The sequence below is a fragment of the Scyliorhinus canicula genome, chromosome 10 (assembly GCF_902713615.1).
Source record: "Scyliorhinus canicula chromosome 10, sScyCan1.1, whole genome shotgun sequence".
Taxonomy (NCBI): domain Eukaryota; kingdom Metazoa; phylum Chordata; class Chondrichthyes; order Carcharhiniformes; family Scyliorhinidae; genus Scyliorhinus; species Scyliorhinus canicula.
Genome location: NC_052155.1, coordinates 68,822,906 through 68,850,330, shown reverse-complemented (window position 1 = coordinate 68,850,330; position 27,425 = coordinate 68,822,906). Strand labels below are relative to the sequence as shown.

At 46.0% G+C, this 27,425-nt stretch overlaps 1 protein-coding gene across 9 annotated transcripts in view; it reads left to right on the top strand.

Annotated features, from left to right (window-relative positions):
- Positions 1 to 27,425, top strand: part of LOC119972445 (RNA-binding Raly-like protein) — a 1,269,223-nt gene that overhangs the window by 1,048,649 nt on the left and 193,149 nt on the right. The window lies entirely within an intron of this gene.

The window sequence follows — 27,425 nt, the reverse complement described above, 5'->3', positions numbered from 1 at the left end:
TGTACTAAATCCACCTAAAACATCATCAGATTGGGATTCCGATATCATCCTGCTCACTTCCAGGTTTCATCTAGGCATATTTGAAGATGAGCCACCCCGCCCCTCCCCCTCCCCCTCCCCTCTCCTCCTCCCCCCTCCCCCCCCCCCCCCCCCTCCCTTCCCCAGAAGCAGAGAGATGTGTTTTAAGTGGCTTGTGTGGATAGCAGTGAAGGACAACATCTGTGGAAGGTGACTATGAGGCATGATTGTTAGGGAGTAATAGGCTGAGGGTTGACTGCTCAGATAGGGATCGGAGGTACCTGGAGTGAGAGGAATCTTTGGAACAACAAGTTGTGTTCTGATTAATTCTGTACAGGGGAATGCTGGGAAAGCCAGAATTGGGACTTGCCACCTGAAAGCTTTATGCCACCCACCCTTTCCGCTGCCCTGAGGTCCTGGATCCTTTGTGTGTACTGTGCCCAGTTGGAGGGACAAGCGCTTGCTGGCGACTTCCTCAGCCACTTCCATCCGTGCTTGTTTGTTTGGTTTGAGAGGCTGTTCTCTTTCTCCTGTCCTTGGTAAGATAGCCTTAGTTCAGTCCTCATATTCCACAGGAAGCCCTCTGGATAAGTTTGAAACACCTTTTCCGGTTCTCCTCTCCATTTTTTTGTTTGCTGCTGCCTCAGAAGACCTTATGCATTTGAGCCATTCGTTTTTTCAAAATAAATTTAGAGTACCCAATTATTTTTTTCCAATTAAGAGGTTAGCTCACTCGGCTAAATCGCGGACTTTTAAAGCAGACCAAGCAGGCCAGCAGCACGGTTCGATTCCCGTACCAGCCTCCCCGGACAGGCGCCGGAATGTGGCGACTAGGGGCTTTTCACAGTAACTTCGTTGAAACCAACGCAGACACGCGGAGAATGTACAAACTCCACACAGAGAGTGACCCAGGGCCAGGTTCGAACCAGAGTCCTCAGTGCCGTAGGCAGCAGTGCTAACCACTGTGGCACATGCCGCCCTGCATTTGAGCCATTCTAACCCCCTCCAGGATATCTTTTAATGAGGAATCCTTCCATTGGCAGATAGCAGTGCATGATCGCTCCCACCCTCTCTGATTGGTCAGGGAAGCCAGAAGCGGAACGCTGTAGCTCAGTTAAAGCCCCCTGAAGATTCCGACAAGTTTGCAATTCACCAGGAATTGCGCTATTTTGCCAGGGACTAGGTTTTGAAATTGCCCATCAATTCAGGACAAAATGAATTAGCGCTTAGAAAAAATAGCTAATAAATAAAATTCAGCATGGATTTGTTAACAACAAATTATGCTGATTAACGTGACTGAGTTACTTGTGATGAAGTAGTGGAGAGGTTAGATAAGGGTTGGTGTTATGTGTGTATGGACTTTCAAAAGGCATTTGATAAATTCCTGCACAATAATCTGGTTAACAGAATTGAAGACTATGGAATTAAAGTGACAATGGCTACGCTAAGGGACAGAATGTGGCAGCGCTTTGAGAGAGATATCCAGACAAACCCATTCCCCTATCTCTTTGCAAATATTTCCACTTTGGTATTTATCCAAATCCCTTTATTGACACTGCTTCCACCACCCTTTCAGGCAGTGATAACAACTTGCTGCATAACATTTACTTTCTACAAGTCGACTCGGTTCTTTGACAGCTGTCATAAATCTATGTCCTCTGGTTAGTATTATGAAAGTGTTACCATTCACACTGCTGGTTCAATGATTCATTGTATTGAAATAATACAAATCAAAGTGCGACGCAATTGCAATGTCAATCTGTTAAAAGAATCAAAAGAAGGAAGTACAACAATGATGCTCCTGTTATAATGCTTCTTTCACATGTAAACTGATGAAACGTTCTGTGATAAACTCAGTATGAAGTTAGTAGCTGAGTGAGCTAGGCGTATGGGGCAGGATTCTCCGACCCCCCGCCGGGTCACAGAATTGCTGGGGTCGGCGTGAATTCTGCCCCCACCGTCCTCCAAATTCTCCCGCCCCCCAAAAATTGCCCCGGCGTGAGTCGCGCCGCCCGCCTCGGAGAATGGCAGGGACCGGCGCGACTCAATGGGCTCCGAGGCTCCACGAATATGCAGGCCTGCGATGGGCCAAAGTCCTGCTCATTCTTTACCAGTCCCGCCGGCGTAATTTAGAGTAGGTCCATTGCTGGCGGGACCTGGCGGTGCGGGCAGCCTCGGGAGGTGCCCCCACAGAGGCCTGGTCCGCGATTGGGGCCCACCGGGTGGGCCTGTCCCATGGGGGCACTCTATCTTTCCGCACTGGAGGCTGTGGTCCTCCACCATTCCCGGTGCAGACGCAAAGCCCTCTGCGCATGCGTGGGGATGACGCCAGCATGCACTGGTTCTCCCGCGCATGCGCCGACTTGCGCCGGCTGCCAGAGGCCCTTCGGCGCCGGTTGGCGTGGCGCCAAGCCCCTTTCCCGCCGGCCGGCAGGGCGCAAACCACTCCGGGGCAGGCCTAGCCCCTGAAGGAGCAAAGGATTCCGCACCTTTGAGGCGGCCCGACGCCGGAGTGGTTCACGCCACTCCATCCCGCTGGGACCCCGCAACCCGCCCGGTAGGGGAGAATTCCACCCATGGTTTGTGATGCAGAACAAGGCCAGCAGCGTCGGTTCAATTCCTGTACCAGCTGAGAATTCTGAATTTACCCTCAGTGTACCCGAACAGGCGCTGGAATGTCACCACTCAGGGTTTTTCACAGTAATTTCATTGCAGTGTTAATGTAAGCCTACTTGTGACAATAAAGATTATTTATTTATTTGATCCAGTTGTGGAGTAGACAGTGCTCTCAAATAATGGTTCCATTGTAAAGCCAAAATGCCAGTTGAGTCAAAGCCTCAATGTTCCTGAAATTGAAATCTCAAGTCTAAAGGAGATCATCTTCTCCTCATTTCAAAGGATGTGCATTGTAATATATGCAGCTCTTTATTGTAGTATTGCACTACATAGAGAATGCATGGAAAATTAGTTTTTATTTTTCCAAAACTGCTTTGTATCATGTTGCTAAATTGAACTCAATTTCATATTCATTCATAGGCACCACAGGAGGTATTTTGTGTACTTTCATTGGCACTTCACAGTTTTCTGAGTGCCAACCCTTCCATATAATCTTTTCACATGTATGCATGAATTTTTCCAAGGTTGCTGTATAGATTGAGTGTATTCCATCTCATGCGATCATTCCCAGAGCTCTATTTCTATTTTCTAACCACATCTCTCCCCTCTCGGTATGCTAAAAAGAGAGACGTGATGGATGGACCTTTACTGCATGGTTGAGATTTTATCCTGCTTCAAGCTAGTGGTAAATCTTCTTGTGCCAAGTATAGATCATGAGCAGCCTTCACCTTTCTGCACCTGCAGCCTCTAAAGAAGAGTGATTTGATTAGAGTACGAATGCTTGAGCTTTGGGAAAAGACCCTGATGACAAAGTTAGTGAAGCAGAGAATCTAAACAGGCTTAAGGGACTTCAAATCAGTAAATCTCAAGGATAGATGAACTACACCTGAGAATTCAGAGAGACAGCAGAAGGAGATCTGAGCACCATTTTTCAGGAAGACAGAGATTATTGACAATGTTCAAACACACTGGACCATGTCTGAGTGCAGCTGAATGTTTGAAATAGCTCATCCCTGCAATGAGCATTCTTTGACACTCGAATATCTTTGCCTGCTGAAGAAGATCAGCAAAATGCTTGGGATCAGTTTGTTTCAGGTCATTGTTTTTAAACTGAAAAATATCGCATTGTAAAGTTCAGAGATGAATCGAAAGTTAACAGACGTCAAAGTAGCTACCATGTCCTCTCTAGACTCAGCAAAGTGGTGGCATGTTTGGAGATGTCATATTCAGGTACATACAGTATACTTTCCTAAATAATCAATAGTATAATGTTCAAACAGTGTTCTACACATGATTGAAAATGGCAAGGTACAAATATTGCTAGAACACATTTATCTAAACTTTTAACATAATAAAGCTCTCAAGGTGTATGTTATGGAAGAAAATTAGACACAATGCCATAGAAGGTTTGGCCAAAGAGGTAAGTTTTAGGTGCGACTAAAAGGAGGAAAGAAGTGGAGAAGCAAAAAGGTATAGATTATAGAACAGTACAGCACAGAACAGGCCCTTCGGCCCTCGATGTTGTGCCGAGCAATGATCACCCTACTCAAACCCACGTATCCACCCTATACCCGTAACCCAACAACCTTAACCTTACTTTTTAGGACACTACGGGCAACTTAGCATGGCCAATCCACCTAACCTGCACATCTTTGAACTGTGGGAGGAAACCGGAGCACCCGGAGGAAACCCACGCACACACGGGGAGGACGTGCAGACTCTGCACAGACAGTGACCCAGCCGGGAACCGAACCTGGGACCCTGGAGCTGTGAAGCATTTATGCTAACCACCATGCTACCGTGCTGCCTATAGAAGGGGATTTCAGGGATTAGGGCCTAGGTAACTAAAGGAACAGCCACAATAGTGGAGTGATTCGAATTAGAAATACTCAGGATGTTCGCTAATGATTCACAACTTCTCAAATACATAAGAAGTGCATACAGCAAGTTCAGCTTTTGCCCATCGAAATATATCACAGATATGGAGCTGTTTTTTATGCGTCCCCATTAGGTGCGATTTGGATTCACCCAAGGACGGAGCAGTGCTCTGAAAGCTAGTGTTTGAAACAAACCTGTTGGACTTTAACCTGGTGTTGTAAGGCTTCTTACTGTGCTCACCCCAGTCCAATGTCGGCATCTCCACATTAAAGGCTAGATAGTTGGGAGCTTGGGCATGCTCCCAACAAGTGACTTGAGGGAACCTTTTTCCTGGGGTCAGACACAGAATGAAATGTACTTGGGAGGGGGAGAGAAATACAAGAGGAAATAATCAGAATCATACATTATCCACAATCTGTGTTTGTGCAACATTCAAGATAAGTATATTTAATTGGTTTTCTGCACATTGTAGGTATTTTCCTAATTCAGGGACAGCAGACATCAATTCATTCAAATATATTTTCATATACATTCCTCAGATTTACAGCCCTGCAATAACCATAGGATTGACTGCGCAGGACGGCAATGTTGTGCCTGGGTGCGCAGGACGGCAATGATGTATCTGCATATCTGAGAGCCTGCATTCAGATTTTGCACTGTGATTTTACCAACAATATGGCTGCATAGCTGCAGCAATTTCTCAACATAGGCTTGACTGTATGGTGCCACATAAGCCGGAGTGTCTATTGTAGAAGATTAGAGGAGACTTCAGGTGATAGCCCTTCAACATTTATGCTGGGGAAGAGCTTTCACATGCTTCAGCCCATTAAAATATCCAAGAGAATATGCATTCTGGTAACCTCCGGATGCCCAGTGAAATGTTGAAGTGACTCAATGTTAGGCAGCTTGGATGAATGCATTTTGCAGAACAGATTGGTCTGATCATCTTACCAATCAAAACCAGAAACTAAATTCCTCATGTTCCAGGCAGAATACCCTGAAGCCTCCTGAAGTCATGTTGTGAAAATTGTGGGTCTAAGATTCTGCTTTTCTCTGGCTCATATATGATCCCTTTAATTGAAGTGTTTCACAAAGCTCACATCACAACCACTCTGCAAACAGATTCTATGATGGCATCAAATGAGAGAACAATTAATATCCCCAATTCTCACATTCTTTGATCACAGCTTTATTTGTTCATTTGTTAATTTTTTTTTACATATGTTCAAACAGCTAAGTAGTAAATAGAACTAGTTGAATTTTACGGACCCCAGCTGGTGTATTTGCAGGGGTCTGTATTTTGTGAAAGTGTAAAATAGGAGAGATGGTTAGCACACCATCTTCTCGCCCATCCTTGAGCTGTTCCCCATAATCCGATAGGCAGGTAAGATATCAACCAGCCCATCTCCCCTGAGGTCTATTGAAGGGCTTAACTAGCTAATTGATGGTTATTTATGCGCCTCTTTCCAGCCCAAATGCAACAATATGTGCGACTGGGAAAGATAGAATAGATCTCAGGTGAAAAGTAATGTGGGATACCTCCTTTGGGGGATGCCATGGGTCCAACTCCATCCCCTATCCAACCCGCCTCTTTTTACTATCCCTTCCTCTTTTTTGTGACTTATCCTTCTCTGTCATCCAACATCCTCCTCCCCACACCCCCTGCGGTCCCAATCCCTCCCCGACCAAGAGCGGCAATCTAAATCAGGTCACTTATGGATCTTCTCCTCGGGATTACTTGTGGTCCCGCAGAGGCTACTACTGAGTTCTGAAGCTGCTCGGACTACTTTCGAGGGCAGATCACCCTTCCCGTGGGCGGCACAAACCCCACAATAACCTCAGTAAGGTGCCCAGCATACTATCGCTGCAGCATTTCTAAAACGTTTCTACTGGGATGGGGCAGGGGTGTGAGCAATCCGCTGAAACCCCCACCCCCCATAAAATTCAACCTGTGTCTATAATGGTTTGCGTGGGGGCTGTTACAGCTAAACTGAAACATTTAGCTTAACAATAAAATGGTTGCCAGCCTGAATATAGAGACAAATAATAAAAAGATCAGGCAATGTTTTGCTTTGAGAGGCTCGTGTCATTTGGTTAACTTCTTTTATCACAATACTTGTTTGACTCGCTCATTTTTCTCAAACAAGTAAACCACACATGGAAAGATACCCGTCAAGAAACAAATTATACTGAAGAGTAGCTCATGTTTGTGACATTTCAGCCACACACTGAACATTGAAGCAGACTAATTTTTTTACAATAAGACACAAGTGATTATAAAAACAATTGGCTTCATGATATGACCTAAATGGCAGTGAAATTGAACTACAGCAATAGTGTAAAATGAGTGATAATTAATTGACAGCCTATTTTACCCAATCTGATTTTCTTTTCCATTGATTTTAATAGAAGCTAAAATTGGTCTGACTGTAAAATGGCAAATCTGTTTGTTATAGTGCTGTTGTCTGTAAATCACCAGATACTTCGACCAGTTTATTAACAAAACATTTTACCCAGGTGCCTTTACGTATGAGACAAATGAAGGACAAAAAAGGTTTACAATTTAACCCAATTTTATTTACAAATCTCTGTCACACAAAATATGGCTCAGACTCGCAGCTGCGTTTTCTGTCTTACCCGCACTTGGTGAAGGAGGCTTACCAAGCTAGAATCACTCGATGTGGATACTTTCTCGGGACTGGGAGCCCAGGGTCTTTTTGTGATAGTTGTGCCTGGAGGACTCCCAGGTTATCGCTGATTATCTGTTCCTATGTTCCTCCTTTTATACCGGTTCTGCTAGCACGGGTCTCTGGCGCTGTGAAACAACAGTGTTAACAACTGTGCTTACATGCCGCCCATGAACTCTCCCCAAATTTAACATTATCTCCCCACCTGTAGATCACCTCACTCATGAATACATAGCAGTCCTTATCACTTTACAGAAAGTCATTAATTTCTAAACTATTTGCAGTTAACTACATAGAATTAAAACTATGGATTTTACATATTCATATTCAGTCTGGGTAACACACGCAAAAAAACCCGAAATATTACTTCTATGAAATATGCTAGATTCAAATGGTGACAGTGATCGAGGAATAAGTTTAATTTATCTCTTTTCGAATATCAAAAGGATACAACACTCAAAATCCCATCCAGACTAACATCTATTGCCCTTTATTTGTCAAAATTAAAATATGTTTATTATCCCCTTTTAAACGAGTTGCTAGTTTCCACACTCAATTTATTCAATCAATTAAATCTCAAGGGCAATTATATCTCAGCATGGTAGTTTTAAGAGAACAGTCAAATTATCAGACCTACAATTGGTGTGGAAGTTAAGAGTAACTAATCATAAATACTTTAATTCAAAGGACAACAGCTGTCTGAATGAGTTAACCTTTTCTACAAAGTCCCTGATTGTCATTATTTGTGATAAAGCAATCTTTGAAGTCTTGAAGCTGCTGTATCTGTTGTCTGTACCTTGTGATTTATCTGTATTTCAAACAAAAGCACAAAGATACACTTGGCTTGGAGCCAAATTATTTAATTTGACCTAGATTTATCTGTCAATTTAAAAGAAAATTAAAATCCATAATCTCCACTGTATGAAAATTCCCAATCAGCAAATTTGTAACGAATTTACAGAGAAAATAGTGAAATCTCTACCAGTTGGATAAAAACAGAAATAAAGTTTTCAAATGTAGTGACCGTATCACTGCCCTTAAAGGAGGGAGCAGAGCACATGGGCTCCTTAAACAAAGTTCACTGTCTACAAATTCCAATTTAGATTCCTTTTTTTCGAATTTGAGCTAAGGGCGCCCAGGATTATGCCAAGCTCAAACTCTGACAAGTGAGGACCTAACCACCGCCCCTTGACATTCAATGGCACTCCCATCGCTGAATCCCCCACAATCAACATCCTGGAGGTTACTATTGATCCAAAACTGAACTGGACTAGCCATATTACTACTGTGACTACCAGGGCAAGTCAAAGGCGAGGAATCCTACAGTGAGTAACTCACCTCCTGACCCCCCCCCCCCCCCCCCCCCCCCCAAAGCCTGTCCACCATCTACAAGGCACAAGTCAGGAGTGTAATGGAATACTCACCACTAGCCTGGATGAATGCAGCTCCAGCAACACCCAAGAAGCTCGACACCATCCAGGACAAAGCAGTCAGCTTGATTGATTCCCCTTCCACAATCATTCAAACCCTCCCCCACCAACGAATAGTGGCAGCCTTGTGTACCATCTACAAGATGCTCTGCAGTAACTCATCAAGGTTCCTCAGACAGCGCCTTCCAAACCCACAGCCACTATCATCTAGAAGGACGAGAGCAGCAGATACCTGGGAACCCCACCACCTGGAGATTCCCCTCCAAGTCACTCACCATTCTCACTTGGACGTATATCACTGTTCCTTCACAGTCGCTGGGGCAACATACTGGAACTCCCTCCCTAACTGCACAGTGGGTGTACTTACACCTCAAGGACTGCAGCGATTCAAGAAAGCAACTCACCACCACCTTCTGAAGGGCAACTAGGAATGGGTAATAAATGCTGGCCTAACCAGCATTGTCCACATCCCGTAAATGATGACACAGTAGTAGCACAGTGGGTAGCACTGTTGCTTCACTATTGCTTCACAGCTCCAGGGTCCCAGGTTCAATGCCAGCCTCAGGTGACTGTGTGAAGTTTGCACATTCTTCCTGTGTCTGCGTGGGTTTCCTCCGGGTTTTCCAGTTTCTTCCCACAGTCCAAAGATGGAAGTCTTACAACACCAGGTTAAAGTCCAACAGGTTTGTTTCAAATCACTAGCTTTCAGATCACTAGGAGCAGTGCTCTGAAAGCTAGTGATTTGAAATAAACCTGTTGGACTTTAACCTGGTGTTGTAAGACTTCTTACTGTGCTCACCCCAGTCCAACGCCGGCATCTCTACATCATGGAAGTCCAAAGATGTGCAGGTCAGGTGGATTGCCCTCAGTGTCCAAGAAGGTCAGGTGGGGTTACGGGGATAGGGTGGAGGTCGGTTGCTCTTTCCAAGGGCAGGTGCAGACTCCATGGGCCGAATGGCCGCCTTCTGCACTGTAAATTCTATGATTCTATTAATTTAAAAAAAGACTCCAGATATGCCAGTCCAGGACCGCCCATGGTCCCTGTTGCCACATAGGTCACCACACTGGTCGGCTTTGCCTCCACCCATCGAAGCCCAAGAGGCTGAGATGCCTGACACCTCATCAGAAGGCTCCGACACCGAAACAGACAGGGACACAAGCCCGCCCACTGTGGTCATCCAGCTGCCGTCAACACCAGCACCATTTCTGGCCACTCCGCCCCCACCTCGATGCTCCGCCCGTAAATGTCCATCACCAGTGCGTTACACACCTCCCGGACCCGCCTCATCAATGCCAGATCGCTGCTCACTCCCCAAACGAACAAGGGGGCCTCTGACTGAAGAAATGGGCGTTTCTCCGGACTTGGGGGATGGGGGGAGAGGCATTTTGGCCACCTTGGTGGCCAAGGACTGTGCTCCATTTTATTTCCCCCTTATAAAGCTGAGTGTGAACTCCAAACTACTCTGTATAAAATCCCTGACCTGGGTGCAGGTTTTGTGTTTTTCTCCCCCCCTTGTATTTTCTATAACTTTCAATGTTTTTAAGGCATCAAAATCTGTTACATTAAAAAGCAAGAAGTTTCTATGGTTTTATTTTCTTAAATGTGCTGCACTTAACGTGTGTAAGTGATGGTTTTAAAAATTACTTGTTATAACATCAGTAAGATGAAGTTTGGTCTTGAGAAAAGGGCGTATGTTCTGTGCTTCCCCTCAGTTTTTTGCCAACTAATGCTGGTTCTTAAGTTCCAGTGTGCTGACAAATTCAGGATAAATTGTCATCAGCAAGGTTGACTGGGAAATCTGAGTGAATTTCAATAGATGTGGGATTGAGGAAAATTCCAGTCCAGTGTAGTTTGGTTCAGTCTGGGATTTGGTATTGTGCCTCTTCACATTAGAAGATTTAAAGTGGAGGTGGATAAATATTTGATAGATGGAGGAACAGAGGTTATGAGGGAGTTGAGGCCTGCATAGATCAACCATGATTGTAATGAATGGCGGAGCAGGCTTGAAGGGTCTGGTGGCCTACCCCTGCTTCTAATTCTTGTGTTCTTCGCAGCTACTGCAGGGAAAAAAGGAGGAAATGGAAACTCAATCACACACTACCCCTCAAAAACAACTCCCCGTTGAGAAAAGAGCATAGGTTGCTGAAAAAACTCAGCAGGTCTGGCAGCCTCTGTAAAAAGAGAAAGCTGGGCTAATGGTGAGAGTCCTTTTGGCTCTTTGCCAGAAGCAAAGAAAGGGAGACTGTGCTAAATATTAAAGTGTAGCTGTGAGAGATTGCAACAAACTTTAGCAACTTTAAGAACAAATTATAGATAGATGGCCTGGTGGAGAAGGGAATATGATTTGCATTGAGGCAGGATTCTCCAGGCTCATCCGTGGCAGGACCCGTTGCAAGCGAGAACGGGAAATTTGGCATCCCAGCCAAAGCTCCATTCATTTTCAGCAGCAGCGGAAAATCCCAGCCACAAACGAGATCGGAAAATATGGGCCCATGTATGGGGGGATATCTTAAAAAAGGGGTTTCAGATGGAGGAGAAAGGTCGCAATCTAAAGCTTTCAAACTCAATCAACTCCTGGATAATAACAGAACTGACCCCCACAGTCACTCACAATGACCACCAACCTCTCTTGACTCTCCGCAACCCAACCTGACTACTGTCCAACTATGCCCCTGAACCCTCCCTGAACACCTCCCCACCATGTCGACTATTGCTCCTGACCACGTTAACCCTCAACCACGCGACTACCTGTCCTGATCCAACCTGACTACCCCCAGCCAGACCTGACTACCACCCTCCATCCAACTACACCCCAATCATACATGTTTTTATAATAATTATATTGGAGGCATTTTTAAATGTATACAGAACAAAAAACATAAAGAACCATAAGAAACCATCAACAATATAATAACACAGCAAACGCCTATTTTACCCAGACCTTCCTATCATAATATCGATTCATGTATATAATAAGATGCAGACAGGCAGTGATTGACACACACGATGACCAATGAACACACAACACAGAACAACCAATCACCAGACAGGACACTACCTCTATAAAGCCCACAGGGCATTAAGACTCTCCCTCTCTCAGGACCCAGCTACTGAGACAGTCAGAGTGCACAAGCTAGTGAGCACTATTACCATGCGGTAGCTAGTAAGTCTGGTCAAGCCAGTAAGAGGTCATCAGTTGGATTAGTAGAGAGTCAACCCACAGCTGAACATGTACAGCAGTCCACTAGTTAAATAAAACAGTGTTGGATCATCTCCTGTGTCAGACGTCTGTTTCTAACTTCACTGCATCCAGTTGCAGTCAACGTCGAACCAACCTGCCTAACACATCATGGTACCAGAGTGTTATTAATCCTACCAAACCTACCTCGAGTGAATCTGCAATGACCAGCAAGCAGCCATCCAGCGAAATGGAAAGCATCCAGCCTCCTCCGCAGCTCCGCATCTCCGGCAACCTCGCCGCCAATTGGAAAATCTTCAAGCAAGAGTTCCTCCTGTATATCGAGGCCTCCGACCTCGAGGCAGCATCGGATGCCAGGAAGATCGCGCTATTCCTGTCAACTGCGGGGGAATCACGCCATCCATATCCACAACTCGCTTACGTTTGCCGATGGCGAAGACAAGACGAAGTTCAAGACAGTTCTGCTAAAATTCGACAGCCACTGCGACATTGAGGTGAATGAGAGCTTTGAACGGTACATCTTCCAACAGAGGCTTCAGGGTAAGGATGAACCTTTTCAGTCCTTCCTGACCCATCTCCGCATCCTGGTACAGTCATGTAATTATGGCTCGACGGCTGATTCCATGATCCGGGATCAGATAGTTTTCGGGGTCCATTCCGACTCCCTGCGGCAGCAGCTCCTCAAAATCAAACAGTTGACCCTCTCTGTTGCGATCGAGACGTGCGTAGTCCATGAGCATGCCAAGAATCGTTACTCCCACATCAGAACGGCAGAAACTGCAAAACTGGCCTCCCACGAGGCAGAAAGGGTGCAGGCCATTGCAAAATGCAAAGCCTGAGCATCGAGGAGAGTGGCCATTGCGAGTGCTTTTCCCGGGTCCCTACGCATGCGCACCACAACCGCGTGGACGACGAGGCCGAAAACCCTAATGCACATGTGCATACATCGGCCGACTGCGCATGCGCAATGGCGCACGGAACGGGCTGACGTCAGCGTCATGACGTGTCCGAATTGTGGCTCCGCCCATTTAAGGCAGCAATGTCCAGCCAAAGGACGGTGATGTCTACAGTGTGGGAAGCCTGGCCATTATGCGGCCTTCTGCAGGTCCGCTCCACCGACCAACAGCCAGCGATCCCAGCTGCGACGCAGAAGTGCCCGCTCGGTACAACAAGGCATGCAGGATTCTGATCCCGACAGCCCAACAGACCCCGATGCTGACTGCCTCGAGTCTCCATATTGGGTTGGCATCATAACCACAAGCAAGCTTGTCTCCACTGCACCTGCAAACCGCCTTTCGATCCTCAGTGTGGATCCCGACAACGAGTGGTGTGCTGTCCTCACAGTCAACCAGGCTCGCATCCGATTTAAACTGGGCACCGTGTGTCTGCGAACCTTATATCACAGTCAGATCTCGACAGCATCCGTGACCAACCAAGCATTCTTCCACCAGCCTGCCAGCTCCTTGACTACAATGGCATTGCCATAGCTGCCAGTGGATTGTGTCAGCTCGGGGTATCTCACAAGACAATCAAGGCAACATTACGATTCGAGATCGTCCAGCCTGACAGGGCGTCCCTGTTCGGTGCTCACGCCTGCAAGCTCCTGAATCTGGTCCAGCGAGTCCACACCATGTCCTCGACACCGGCAACTGCCTCGCCCGATGTGAATCTCCAGGCCGAGATAGACGACATTCTCACACAATACCACAACGTGTTTGATGGAATGGGCACGCTCCCATATCGCTACAAAATATTGCTCAAGCCGAACACTACCCCAGTGATCCATGCACCACGCCGGGTGCCAGCTCCTCTCAAGGATCGTCTGAAAAAGCAGCTACAAGACCTTCAAGACCATGGCATCATCTCAAAGGTCACGGAACCAACAGACTGGGTCAGCTCCATGGTCTGCGTTAAAAAACCTTCTTGTGAACTCCGCATTTGCATTGATCCCAAAGACCTGAACCGCGAGAGCACTACCCGATCCCAAAGCGTGAAGAGTTAACCAGTGAGATGGCTCATGCCAAATTCTTCACCAAGCTGGACACCTCCCGTGGCTTCTGGCAAATACAGCTGGACGTGTCCAGCCGAAAGCTGTGTACGTTTACCACTCCGTTCAGCCGCTATTGCTACAACCGCATGCCTTTCGGTATCATATCAGCCTCAAAAGTATTTCATTGCATTATGGAGCAAATGATGGAGGGCATCGAGGGGGTGCGAGTCTTTGTGGACGATGTGATCATCTGATCCACAACGCCCGAGGATCACATTGCCCGCCTCAGACAGGTCTTCCAACGGATTCATGAAAATGGCCTCCAGCTCAACAGGGCCAAATGCTCGTTTGGTCGATCCGCTATCAAGTTTCTGGGTGACCACATTTCACAGCAGAGTGTGCAACCTGACACCGACAAGGTGCTGGCAAACAACGCCATGAAGACAAGAAGGCGGCCCTCCGCTTCCTCGGGATGGTAAATTTTCTCGGGATATTCATTCCTAATTTGGCAGCCCACACCACGGCCCTCCGGCATCTCGTAAAGAAGTCAACAGTGTTCCAGTGGCTGCCCGCACATGAAAAGGAGTGGCTTGAGCTGAAGGCGAAGCTCACCACAGCCCCAGTACTGGCATTCTTTGACCCAACCAAGGACACCAAGACATCTACTGACGCAAGTCAGGACGGCATTGGGGCGGTGCTCCTCCAGCGAGACGACTCCTCGCCCTGGGCTCTGTCTAGGGACCTATGTAATCTCACCACCATCGCTCTCGGCTGCTCATCCACCTTCGGCTTCCTCCTCTTCGCCCTGTGCACTCGGTCCACCTCGAGGGGTTGATCGAGGCCCTCTCTCCAATTAGCTTTTCAAATATTCGTGCCACATAGTCTGTGGCCTGGGAACCCTCAATCCCTTTTGGCATCCCTACTATTCCGAGATTCTGTCACCTTTCCCGATTCCCAAATCATCCACCTCCTCTTGCATCCTCTTCTGCTCCCAGCTACCAGGATAATTAGTCACTTCCATCGAGGCCAGCCGGTCCTCGTGGTCAGCCATCGACTCTTCCATCTTTTGAAGTGATGCACCCTGGGCCTTCTGTTCAACCCTCTTAACAGCTGCTCGAATCAGGTCAACCACCTTGGCCAGATACTCTGAGGTTTCACACTTCTGTTGCAGGAATTTAGCCATTAAAAAGTTGACCAATTGTTCAATCAACCATCGTGCTGTTAGTGCCGCCTCGTAGCTCATTGCCATCTTAATCCTACTGAGAGAATGCCTGGTCCATTTGTTGCCCCTTAATTGATGCCCTTCTTGTCCGCTAAGGTTTCAACATGCCCCACTGCTGAAGACTACTCATCCCTCACTGTTCCGCTTCTTTTCCTCTCTCATTTGCCCCCCGTATACAAGTATTCAGGTCCGATTAACTCTGCCTCGTGCGGGAGCCACCAAGTGTGCGACCACTTACACCATTATCGCCACTGGAAGTCCATCCCTGACCATACTTGACTACCCACTACCACCGACTATCCGCCTTGATCAGAACTAACAACGCCCATCTACCCCACCCAACGTCCATCTACCCCACCCCTCCCCCAAAAAAAAACATGACCTTATTAGTCCCCAACCTGTCTACCTTTCCTGACTCACCATATCTGCCCCTGACACCCTGGCACCCTACCCACCTGCCACCCTACCCACCTGCTATCTCTACCACTAACAGCCATATCTATTTACCTCTACCACCCTATCCATTCATTCAGTCATCCATTCACATTAATTCATTCACTCACACTGGACATTTAACCTTAGCAAATGACAGCTAGTGCCATGAAAAGAAAAGTAAATTGGTTTGTCCTCCCCTAACCCAACACTATATTACTGCGATGGGACTGTATGCTCTGCATTTCAGGCTCTGCATTTCAAAGCACAGCTCTATCAAGGAACAAAAAAGATTGGTCTTTTCTGGAAAATGCTGTCCAGTGAAGTTTATTTGCATTTTTATTCAGTAATTACAATATTAACCTTGGTGTAGGTATCCTGCACAGGAGTTGCCTGTTCTTGCTTTTTAGTGAATTATTTGTTGTTTTATTCCATGAAATCCCTGAAGTCACTGAGCTTTATTCAGCCATGATTTGCTTTGTATTGACTCTGCTCTGGAAATTGATTTCTGCACACTGTACAAATGAAAATCTGAGGGCTCGTTTCTTGTGTAGTTCAGACATGCTAGCTTATGAGCAAAGGTGAAACTGTGCAAATTGAAACAAAAGCTCATTTAGTACCAGAAGCACATTTTGTTTAGATTGAGGTTATTAAAATAAAGAAAACCTTGCTTGATGTTTGAGACCCAATCTGAAAATTTAGTACAGAAAAGTTTTCACTTTGAGTGTATTAAAGAGCATAGAACAGTGCAGCACAGGAACAAGCCCTTTGTCTATCCAAGCCTGTGCCAATCATGATACCTGTCTAAACTAAAACCTTCTGTACGTCCGGAGTCCGTATCCCCCTATTCATGTATTTGTCAAGATGTCTCTTAAACGTCGCTAGCGTATCTGCTTCCACCACTTCCTAGTGCCCCAGTGATACTGCCCGCGGGACAGGCTGGCAGTGCTAAGATGGCCAGGTGCCAGGGTGCCACCCTTCTCTGCCCCGACCACCCAGGGGTCTCCAAAAGGCCCGGGAGATACCCCCCTCCAGTTGTCGTTACAACTGATCCACATTTGTGTGCAACAGTACTAAACGGCGCCCTGGCAGGGTCTCCCAGGAGCGACCAGTGAGTTCTGGGCAGCGGGTGAACCTGGCGAGCAGTAATTTATATCAGCAATTATGCTAATTGAAATATTCAGATCTGAATCCCGCCCAGCGAGGGCGAGATCCAGGTCGCGCTGGGTGGAGCGACATGAGCGAGGTTCCGCATCCGGCATGGAGCCCAATTTCGGGCTCGCATGCGATTCACCTGTTGCGCCCGGGTGCAACAGAGTCACTCAGTTGCGCCCTCGATCTTCCAAATGATGAAATAATTATAGCAATTTTTTTCTTCTGTGAAATATATTAGCTACTTAGATGCACCTTTAGATTTCTGACAGCTGGAACTAAATGAAGCATGTTCTGAATTTTACATGATCAATACTGTTTATGGGATGCACTGATTCTTATTGATCCTGCTGGCATTGCATCTGTTCCATAAGTATATTATCAAGTAATTTATTGGTATACGAACATATGAAGATGATAGGCCCATTTATCCTGTTTCAGATCACAGGAATTCCAATCTTATATATTTTATTAGGAATTTAGAGCTTGCCAGTACTGTAATAATTTTAATATTCTCCTTCAATGCTTTGTGTTTCTTCGGTGGAGGAGTGAAACAATCAGTTTCCCAGCGTCCTTGAATCATTCATATTTAAATAGTGTACCTTTGAGTTCCTTTTCTGATCTACTGTGTCTGGTTATATTTGAAGAGACGTGTGCGATTGTGAGCTAGCTATGTGGAATGCAGATTTTATCACCTGCTTTTTCCCAAGATTGTCGAATAGACAAAGAACAGCAGATATGCAGCCTGCTGTGTCCATTCATTCTCACCATCATGATAATCTGAATTAAAACCATCATCATTTGAATTGTCATTTTACTCCATTATTTAAGAAATATCAGGGAGAGAAATGAAGAAATTGTCGACCGTTAATCTATCACCTGTTGTGAGAAAGATATTAGAATCTATAGTCAGGAGAAAGTGTTTGAGCAGCTTGAGGAGTTTGAGCTGTTTATAAAGATAGATTTGCGATGGGTAAGTCATGTTTAACAAGACTAATTGGATTTTTTTTTTGAACAAGCAAACAAAGCAGTTGACAAGGGAATGTCTATGGATATAATTTATACAGATTTCCAGAATGCATTTGATTACATTTCGAATAAAATACTTCCATAAAATTAAATCTTATTGAATCAAAGACAGACTATGAAGACAAGAGTGCAAGGAGAAGGGACATGAACTTGAATTGGAAGAAAATGACTGCCAGGATCAGTGCTGCTAAATTTCATCATGAATGGTTGAGATAACAGAATAGAAAGGTATATAGTATACCAATTGCATGAGGATTGATAAACGGTAGAGAAAGGAGTATAAAATCAAAGAGACACTGATGGATTAGTAAGTGGAAAAAATTGTGACAAATGGACATCAATGTGTTGTCATCCATTTTGAACCGAAAAAGGATAGATGAGATAAAAACATAAAATGCTGGAAAAACTCAGCAAGTCTGGCAGCATTTATGGAGAAACAGAGTTAATGTTCCGAGTCCAACATGACTCTGAAGAAGACATACAGACTTGAAACGTTGGCCGCGATTTAATGGAAACGTTTCTAAGTATGGTCGCGAACGAGAATTGCCACGAGCTTCCCAACGCTCAGCCCGGCAAGGCCGTCACTGCTATAAAATGCTAATTGGTCGACGTAACCACGGGCTTCACGGCACAAATGACTGTCGGCACAAAGGTGAGGTTCCACCGGTCCCCATCCTGATGACCTGTCACACATGATATGTTAATGCCATGCAGAATGACCCATACCTCCCCAATAATCACATGACCATTCAAAAGCAGGATCCTCATCCGATGGTACTGGCCCATCGGAGTATTCCCCTCCCTGTTCTACCCGGTGCTTATGCAGTCGATAGGGCGCTGCAATGATATTCAAGAGAGATGTCAGCGACACTCCAGGTGGTCCATAGCAGATTGAAGAGGCTACGGGCGCAGGAGATGGCGTCGGCAATGCGTGGCACCAAGGCCAACACTACCAGGGTGGCGACAGAAGTGGAGAGCCTGGCACACAATGTCAGCAGCATCAGTAGAGGTGTCCAAGACGTGGCTCAGTCAGTGGCAGCAATGGCGGCGGTCACGACAGCATGATCAAGTCACTGGGGGACGTGTCCCAATCCCAGGTGAACCTGGATCAGGTGCTGTGGAGCATGTCCCAGTCACAGGTGAGCATTGCCGGAGCATTCCAGAGCATGCGCCAGTCACTGGGGAGCATAGCAGAGGACTTTGTCACTGTGCTACAGACATTGAGGAGCTGCCACGGCTGGCACAGTCAGATAACACAGGGGCCACCTGGACTTGATCCAGCTGCCCCTCAGTCCCGTGGTGAACCCCCGGGCCCTATGGACACCGACAGGGAGGAGGGGGTGCTGGCTGCCAACCAGGAGCCATCCTACAGAGTGGCGAATGTGGCCCCCAGCTCCCCCGAGACCCATCCCACTGACAAATGCACGTCTCAAAGTCAGAACTAGAAAAAGGGTGGCACAGCAGAGCATGTGCTGCCAGCAAGTGGGCTGGGGGCCTCCTGACCCAGGGCCCCCAGAGGTCACCTGCCAGGGAGGGGTACGGCAAGCAGCAGGCTGCCTCCACCTCTTGAGTGCATCCTGGGGGCACACCTAGGCACAGCGGAAGAACAAGGAAGGTCGGTAGAGGATCACTCAGAGGGCACAGGAGGGGAGAGGATGCGTTGAGGGGTGGAAGAGGTGGGGGAAAGGGATGGGGAAGGTGAGGCGGCACCATCAGGAGACTGAGGCAGTTGGGGACAAATGTAAGTTACACTTGAGAAATATAACACCTCTGGCACTTCCTTCTGTCATACGGACCAACCACCAATCCCCTGTCCCTGCTCCCCAGGCATGATTTCAAATGGTTAAAAGTTAAGAAAAGTAGAGGTTGGGGGTTCATGTACACATCACTACAAATAGTGGTCAGGCATTAAAAGAATCAGAAAATCTAAGCAAATGATAACCTACAGAGTGGTGAGTGTGGCCACCAGCGCCCTCTAGACCCATCCCACTGACAAATGCGTGTCTCAGAGTCAGTACCAGAAATAGGGTGGCACAGCAAGGCATGCACTGCCAGCAAGTGGGCTGGGGCCCTTTGGACTCAGGGCCCCCAGAGGTCGCCTGCCAGGGCCGTTGAAGTCCATGGGATAACATTTAGAGGAATAGAATGTAAAGGGGAGGAGATTTTACTATAGTTATATCATGCCCTCATTAGATTACATTTGAAGTGCTGGGCTGTAATATCTGACTTGGGTCAGAAAGACATGGTCCACAAAATTTAGAAGAATTTAATGCACACTTATCTCCTCTTGAAAATTGCTCTGTAACTCCCCATGGACGGAGCTGTTTGAGACCAGCATAGAAAGGCTCCTCAGAGGCACCTGCTCAATCCAGCTACAATGGATTCAAGTCGGTCATATCCCCTTGTTTAACTGAACTGACTGCCATAAAGCAGACAATTTTGAAGGATCCAGTGAAATTGACAGGCCAGAGAGAAAGTTACTGTCCATGGTAAGTGGATGGGAGTTGAGTGGTCAAGGGGTTGGATATCAGAGGGGCAGGGTGTGAGTTTGGTATTTTGAGGTTGGAGGGGTGTTGGAAGTGTCAGAGGTTGGCAGGGGGAGGGTGGTTAGAGGTGGTCAGAGGTAGGGGGGGTTGCAGATCGGTGGAGGGGTTGGAGGTCATCAGGGATGGGGTTTGGAGGTCAGTGAAGTTGGGGTGGTCAGAGGTCAGGAGGAAGGTCGCGATGATGAATCCTTGAGGGTCAAGGTGGTGGGGACAAAAGTGGTATGAGGGTAGTCAGGGATACAGGAGGGAGGGAAGGTGGTTTCCAATGGTTTCCCAGAAGTTAGAAGAGGTTTTAATTCTTCTGACTTTTCCAGAAAAACTATTGGTGTAATTCTGGATGAACCATCTGAAATTTGTGATTCCCGCCACAGGACAATTTTCCAGAATAATCTTGCACGTTTGGGCAGCTGCCATCGTAACCGTTACCTGTAAAATTCCAAGAGGGATTCCCCAGCGCATCTTTGGAGTACACCCAAATCTGACACAGGGTGCCTGAAAGGTGTGGCCAACCGTGTCAACTTAAAAAAATTAGCGTGGCCAATCCACCTACCCTGCACATCCTGAGTTGTGGGGGTGAAATTCACGCAGACTGGGCAGAATGTGCAAACTCCACACGAACAGTGACCCGGGGCTGGGATCAAACCTGGGTCCTCAGTGCCATGAGGCAGAAGTGTTAACCACTGCGCCACCGTGCCATGCCCCCACCGTGTCAACTCTGAGCACTGAATGTTAAAAGAGATTTATTGGCCTTGGAAAGAATGCAGTGCAACTAAGCAGAATATTACCAAGGCTTCAGGGTTAGATTAGGAGGAGAGATTACATAAACATACTCTTGCATTCCCTGGAACATAGAAGGATAAGGGATGATTGAGATTTTTAGGCTTTTGAAATAAATTGATCATGTGGATGGTGGGAGAACTTTAGGAAACATTCCTTCACCCAAAGGAATGAAGTACAAAACTCTCTCCCACAAAAAATTGTATATGCTAGTTCAATTAATCATTTCAAATCTGAGATTGATAGGTTTGTTAATCAGGGATCTTAAGGTTAATGAAGCCAAAGTGGGTGGCTGGAATTAGAATACTAATGAGTCTTGAACTCCTTAAATAGTAGAACAGCATCAAGGGGCGAAATGGTCTACTCCTGTCGTATGTTTCTATGTCAGTGGCCTATTCCTACTCCCTACCACTTTGAGGCTGTGACATCCATTATGATTGACAGTTTTGTTTAATTGTAAAAGCACTCTTGTTTTCTCTCTGTACCAGTTAACCTGAAAGGGCAGAGAAGGCTATATCTGGCTGGAAGTCTAGGCTGGTTGCCAGTTCTTGTTGTGCTGCTCCTCTGTATGTGCTAAGAGCTTGTAAGATGTCCTGTGGTAAGCTGATCTAATGTAAAACTTGTCATCACAGAGGCGTGACCTCAATTACAGAGAAGGGCGAGGATTTCAGAACTTGTACTGTTTTGCAAATGCATACTGTGAAATATTGCAGTCCAGCCAAACCTGCTGTTCCTGCTCTTGCCTACGTCTGATAACTCTTAAAATTCATAAGCTTCAGTCTGAGGCACCTGGTCTGTCAATGTGATGGTTATTCTTAAGCTGAAGTCAGAAGTATTAATCTCCTATATTTCTAGGGGAAACAACAATGGCAAAAATGTTTCTTCTTGACTCTGCATCCTGATTTCCCAATTGCTTCTGCACATAAAGGTAAACAATTGCGAGGAGAGTGATTTAACCACTCTGTTGCGCCCAGCGTGGATATATACATAAGAACATAAGAACTAGGAGCAGGAATAGGCCATCTGGCCCCTCGAGCCTGCTCCGCCATTCAATGAGATCATGGCTGATCTTTTGTGGACTCAGCTCCACTTTCCGGCCCGAACACCATAACCCGTAATCCCTTTATTCTTCAAAAAACTATCTATCTTTATCTTAAAAACATTCAATGAAGGAGCCTCATTCGACAAGGAATTCCATAGATTCACAACCCTTTGGGCGAAGAGGTTCCTCCAATTCTCAGTCCCAAATCTACTTCCCCTGATTTTGAGGCTATGACCCCTATTCTGCTTTCACCTGCCAGTGGAAACAACCTGCCCGCATCTATCCTTGGTCCCCAACTCCAAATCATCTATGTAAATTTTGAACAATTGTGGGCCCAACTCTGATCCCTGAGGGACACCACTAGCTACTGATTTCCAACCAGAGAAACACCCATTAATGCCCACTCTTTGCTTTCTATTAATTAACCAATCCTCTATCCATGCTACTACTTTACCCTTAATGCCATGCATCTTTATCTTATGCAGCAACCTTTTGTGTGGCACCTTGTCAAAAGCTTTCTGGAAATCCAGATATACCAAGTCTAATGGCTCCCCGTTATCTACTGCACTGGTAATGTCCTCAAAAAATTCCACTAAATTAGTTAGGCACGACCTGCCCTTTATGAACCCATGCTGCGTCTGCCCAATGGGACAAGTTCCATCCAGATGCCTCGCTATTTCTTCCTTGATGATAGATCCAAGCATCTTCCCTCCTACCGAAGTTAAGCTCACTGGCCTATAATTACCCGCTTTCTGCCTACCTCCTTTTTTAAACAGTGGTGTCACGTTTGCTAATTTCCAATCTGCCGGGACCACTCCAGAGTCTAGGGAATTTTGGTAAATTATCACTAGTGCATCTGCAATTTCCCTAGCCATCTCTTTTAGCACTCTGGGATGTATTCCATCAGGGCCAGGAGACTTGTCTACCTTTAGCCCCATTAGCTTGCCCATCACTACCTCCTTAGTGATAACAATCATCTCAAAGTCCTCATCTGTCATAGCCTCATTTCCATCAGTCACTGGCATGTTATTTGTGACTTCCACTGTTCCACTGTGAAGACTGACCCAAAAAACCTGTTCAGTTCCTCAGCCATTTCCTCATCTCTCATTATTAAATCTCCCTTCTCATCCTCTAAAGGACCAATATTTACCTTAGCCACTCTTTTTTGTTTTATATATTTGTAGAAACTTTTACTCTATGCTTTTATATTCTGAGCAAGTTTACTCTCATAATCTATCTTACTCGTCTTTGCTGGTGCGTGACATTGATCCAAATGGACCACCTGATGACGCCATTGAAGATATGCGCGTGCCAGTTAAATTGCGGAAAAGACAAATCGAGATCTGCGCCGGGCACAAATCAGTTTGTTCACTAACCGGCCCAAACCTGATGGAGAGTTCCAGATCACGGCAAAATATGGCGAGCATATCATTAACCTCAATTAGCACCAAATTCCATCTCATTAGCAAGATTGAAGTCGAATGTAATGGTCTCCCATGAATGATTCGACTCCCCAGCGAAAAATCACGCGGGTGTCATTTAGTACTCCTTTTTAAAAACGTGAAGCTGATGCAATGGCTGCTGGGGGGATCTGAAGTGGTGAGTGGCCATTTTTGGGGACAAGGGCTTGGTCGGGGAGCTGAAGTGTTCCTGGTCTGGGTCTCCTCGGGCTGGGGGGGGGGAGGGGTGGAAGTTGGTGAGCAGCTTATTATATGTGAAGCCTTCAAGCTATCTTTAAATATTGTGGGTATCCATAACTACAGCTGCTGTCTATCAATTGTACCAAACACTTCCAGGAGAGAACCCTGTTATACGTTATATGCTGAAGTTCACTTTAACTCCCTCTGACTGTGAACAGCCTCTAGCTTCACATCAGAAGTGTGCTAATAATTAGTTGAGAGCATTTCACAGATGCAGGTTGTGTCTGCTGCTTGCTCTACTGGTGGCTGCAAATGCTTGGAGGCTGCTGTTGCTGTTTCCTTCCTTATCTGCAGCCGGAAAGAAGGCAATTTTTTCTAAGATACCTGTGTCCTGAAACACTGGGCTCAGGGAAACGTACGAGTCCAGAATGCAATTGGTTTGAAGCACGAAGGAGCTGCGGGACCTGGTGCGCGAGTTGATCCAAATGGGCCGCCTGATGATGCCATTGAAGAAGTGCTTTCGCAGATTGCTGATGCTTTTGTTCTGGTGTGTAACTGGCACGTCCCGCAGGTTAAACACGCTGGAAGTGAAGGATGTTTAACTGCACCTTGAGCATTGAGCAGCGTGGGTGTGGGAGGGCCTCCACAGCTGTGGCTCTTGGACAGAGAATGGCACTGATACATGGAGCAAATTACACAAAGGGCAAAGCTTTATCAGCTAATTTTCATTAAAAAAACAAATAAAGGGCGGAACGTGGCGCAGTGGTTAGCACTGGGACTACGCCGCTGAGGACCCGGGTTCGAATTCCAGCCTTGGGTCACTGTCCATGTGGAGTTAGTACATTCTCCCCGTGCCTGGGTTTCACTCCCACAACCCAAAGACGTTTTGGTTAGGTGGACTGGCCATGCTAAATTGCCCCTTAATTGGAAAAAAAAAGTACACAATATCACTTCTCGCAGGTTCCTGAAAAGAAACGGAAGATAAGTGTGAAAATGTGTCATGTCCAGAACTTTGTCACAGAAATAATCTTTCCGTCACATAAATGTGTTATTCACTCATTGTGCCCGGCTCCGGGCCAGGTGCAGAGAGGCTGAACGTACCCTGAATGATCAATGACAAAACATTGCTTCATTGGCATATTTCAGGAAAAGATACATAACATCCTGCAACTTATTTTGAGGAGTGTTGTTGTTGACTGCATCAGACATTTGTATTAAGCTCCTCCACTACTTCAATAGGATGACCATCATTCTTTGTTTTTGAAAAGGGGAATCATTTAAAGATTGTACAGAAAGAAGAAGTTTATGATTGTATTTAAATGCTCATTTTACAATTACACAAAAATATAAATGTATTGAACATTTTACGAACATATGTAAGACCAAAGACTATAAAATGTAGGAAATGAAATAGGCCATTCGGCTCATGGAGTATGCTCCATCATTCAATGAGATCATGAATGACCTGAGCTGTTATGGGGATTGAACCTACACTGCTGGCCTTGCTTTGCATCATGAATCAGCTGTGTAGCCAATTGAGCTAAACCAGTTCCCAGTTACAAGGAAAGATATACTGGCATTGGAGGCAGTCCAGAGAAGGTTCTTTAATCGGCTTACAACTGAGCCTGCCTGCGACTAAACTGAACTGAGGACGGACTCGTAAGACCGCAGCACTTTATACTTCCTGCTGGTGGGGGTGGAGCTAAGGGTGGAGCCCTGTACATGCTCCTCATCTCCCCCTGTGGGCAGAGTCGTGCAACGGCTCACAGATGGAGCCCACAGGGACACAGTAATATACAGTGTGGATTTATAGGTTATACATTCACCACAGGAAGGGATCAAAGCAAAGTGGGAGGAAGAGTTGGGAGAGGATATGGAGGAGGGGTTCTGGTGTGAGGTGCACCGGAGAGTGAATGCCTCCACCTCTTGCGCGAGGTTGGGGCTGATACAGCTGAAGGTGGTATAGAGCACACCTCACGAGGGCGAGGATGAGCCGATTCTTTGAAGGAGTAGAACATGTGTGTGAACATTGCGTGGGGGGGGGGGGGGGGGGGGCACTAACCATGCCCATATGTTTCATATGTTTTGGTCCTGTCCAAAACTAGAGGATTACTGGAAGGAGGTTTTTAGAGTAATTTCTAAAATGGTGCATGTGAAACTGGACCCGGGCCCCCGGGAGGCCATATTCGAGGTGTCGGACCAGCCAGGGTTGGAAACGGGTGTGGAAGCAGATGTTGTAGCCTTCACCTCGTTGATCGCCCGAAGGCGGATCCTGATAGGTTGTAGAGCAACCTCTCCACCCTGTGCCCTGGAGTGGCGGGGAGATCTGTTAGAATTCTTGACTCTTGAGAAGGTTAGGTTTGAGCTGAGGGGAAGGATAGAATTGTCTACAATTCATGGGCATTATTCATTATGCACTTTCAAGAACTGGATAACATCGAACATTAGTTGGGGTGTGGGTGGGAGGGTTGGGGGGAGGGGGGCAATGGGTGTTAATGGGGGCTATGGGGGATTCCTGATTCCTTTTTGTCATTTGTTTATGTGAACATGTGGGTGAATGTTTGGGGTTTGGTAGGAGGATGGGATCGTTTTTATTGATATGGGGATTGACATATTTGTTGCTGATTATTGTTTATTGTTGGTGGGTGTAAATTTGGGAGAAAATGTGAAAAAGGAGGAGAATAAAGAAATATTTTAAAAAGAGAAAGAGTCAGTACAGATATGATGGGCAGAAGGATCTGCCTCCGTACTGTATTATTAGTGTTATTGTTACATCCCTCATTCAGCTCTTACCTTGTGGATTTTCCTCAACAATTCACTCAAAGGAAGCTGGCACGGTCCTTCTTAAATACACAGATCAGTGTGCAGTGATGTAATCAGATTCTCCAACCAGAGCAGGGAAGCCATTGTTGCCTTCCCACCAGTTGAAAATCTGTCAGAAAAGGTTCAGAAGCAAAAGACATTTTCAATAGTATGTGTTACTTTCCTTTGTGTGGCCAGGAGAAATAGATCCTCTTCTGGACCACAGAAAGAAAGCTTTGACCTCCCGTTTCCCTTCATTTTTGCATCCCTGACCACTGCCAAACCGCCCCCCCCCCCCCCCCCTCAACTTCCTCGATGCCCAACAAATGCACATTCCCAGACTTCCCAAGTGCCAGCAGATGCCCCTTGGTTGTCCCGTTTTCTGTGGGAGGCGCCTCCAGAAAGATTTGAGCATAATTTTCCATTGCTGTCTGGAACCCTGAATTAAATATATGCCATCACCGATAGCAAAGCAAAATATTTACTTGTGCGATAGAAAAGTGACATTGGAGCAATCTAAATTGTATCAAAAACAGTGCATCAGCAAATCCTTTTACTTTTGATTATCCAATCTATTCTTAAAACAAAAGTGTAAACCTCCTGGAAATATAAATCAAAAATAGAACAAGTCAGAAATGCACAGAAGAATCCTTCAGACCTAAAAACATTTTTATCAGAGTTGATTAAAAATAATGGAGAAGCTGACTGAGGGTAGAATTTTCTCTCCTGAGTTGGGTACAGTAAGTTCTGGTAACATTCCTGTAAACAGAACTTTAAGTGAAACAACTTTAAAATGAGTCATAAGTTCCTATAGATTTCAATGTTAAAGTCTGAGGTCAGTTCCTTCAGGCATTTCTCACCTGGAAAAAGCAATGTATAACTTGAAATAACATACCATAAATGTATACCACTATGCATTTCTAGTTAACGCAACTTGCAAAATAAAATACATTAACTATAAAAG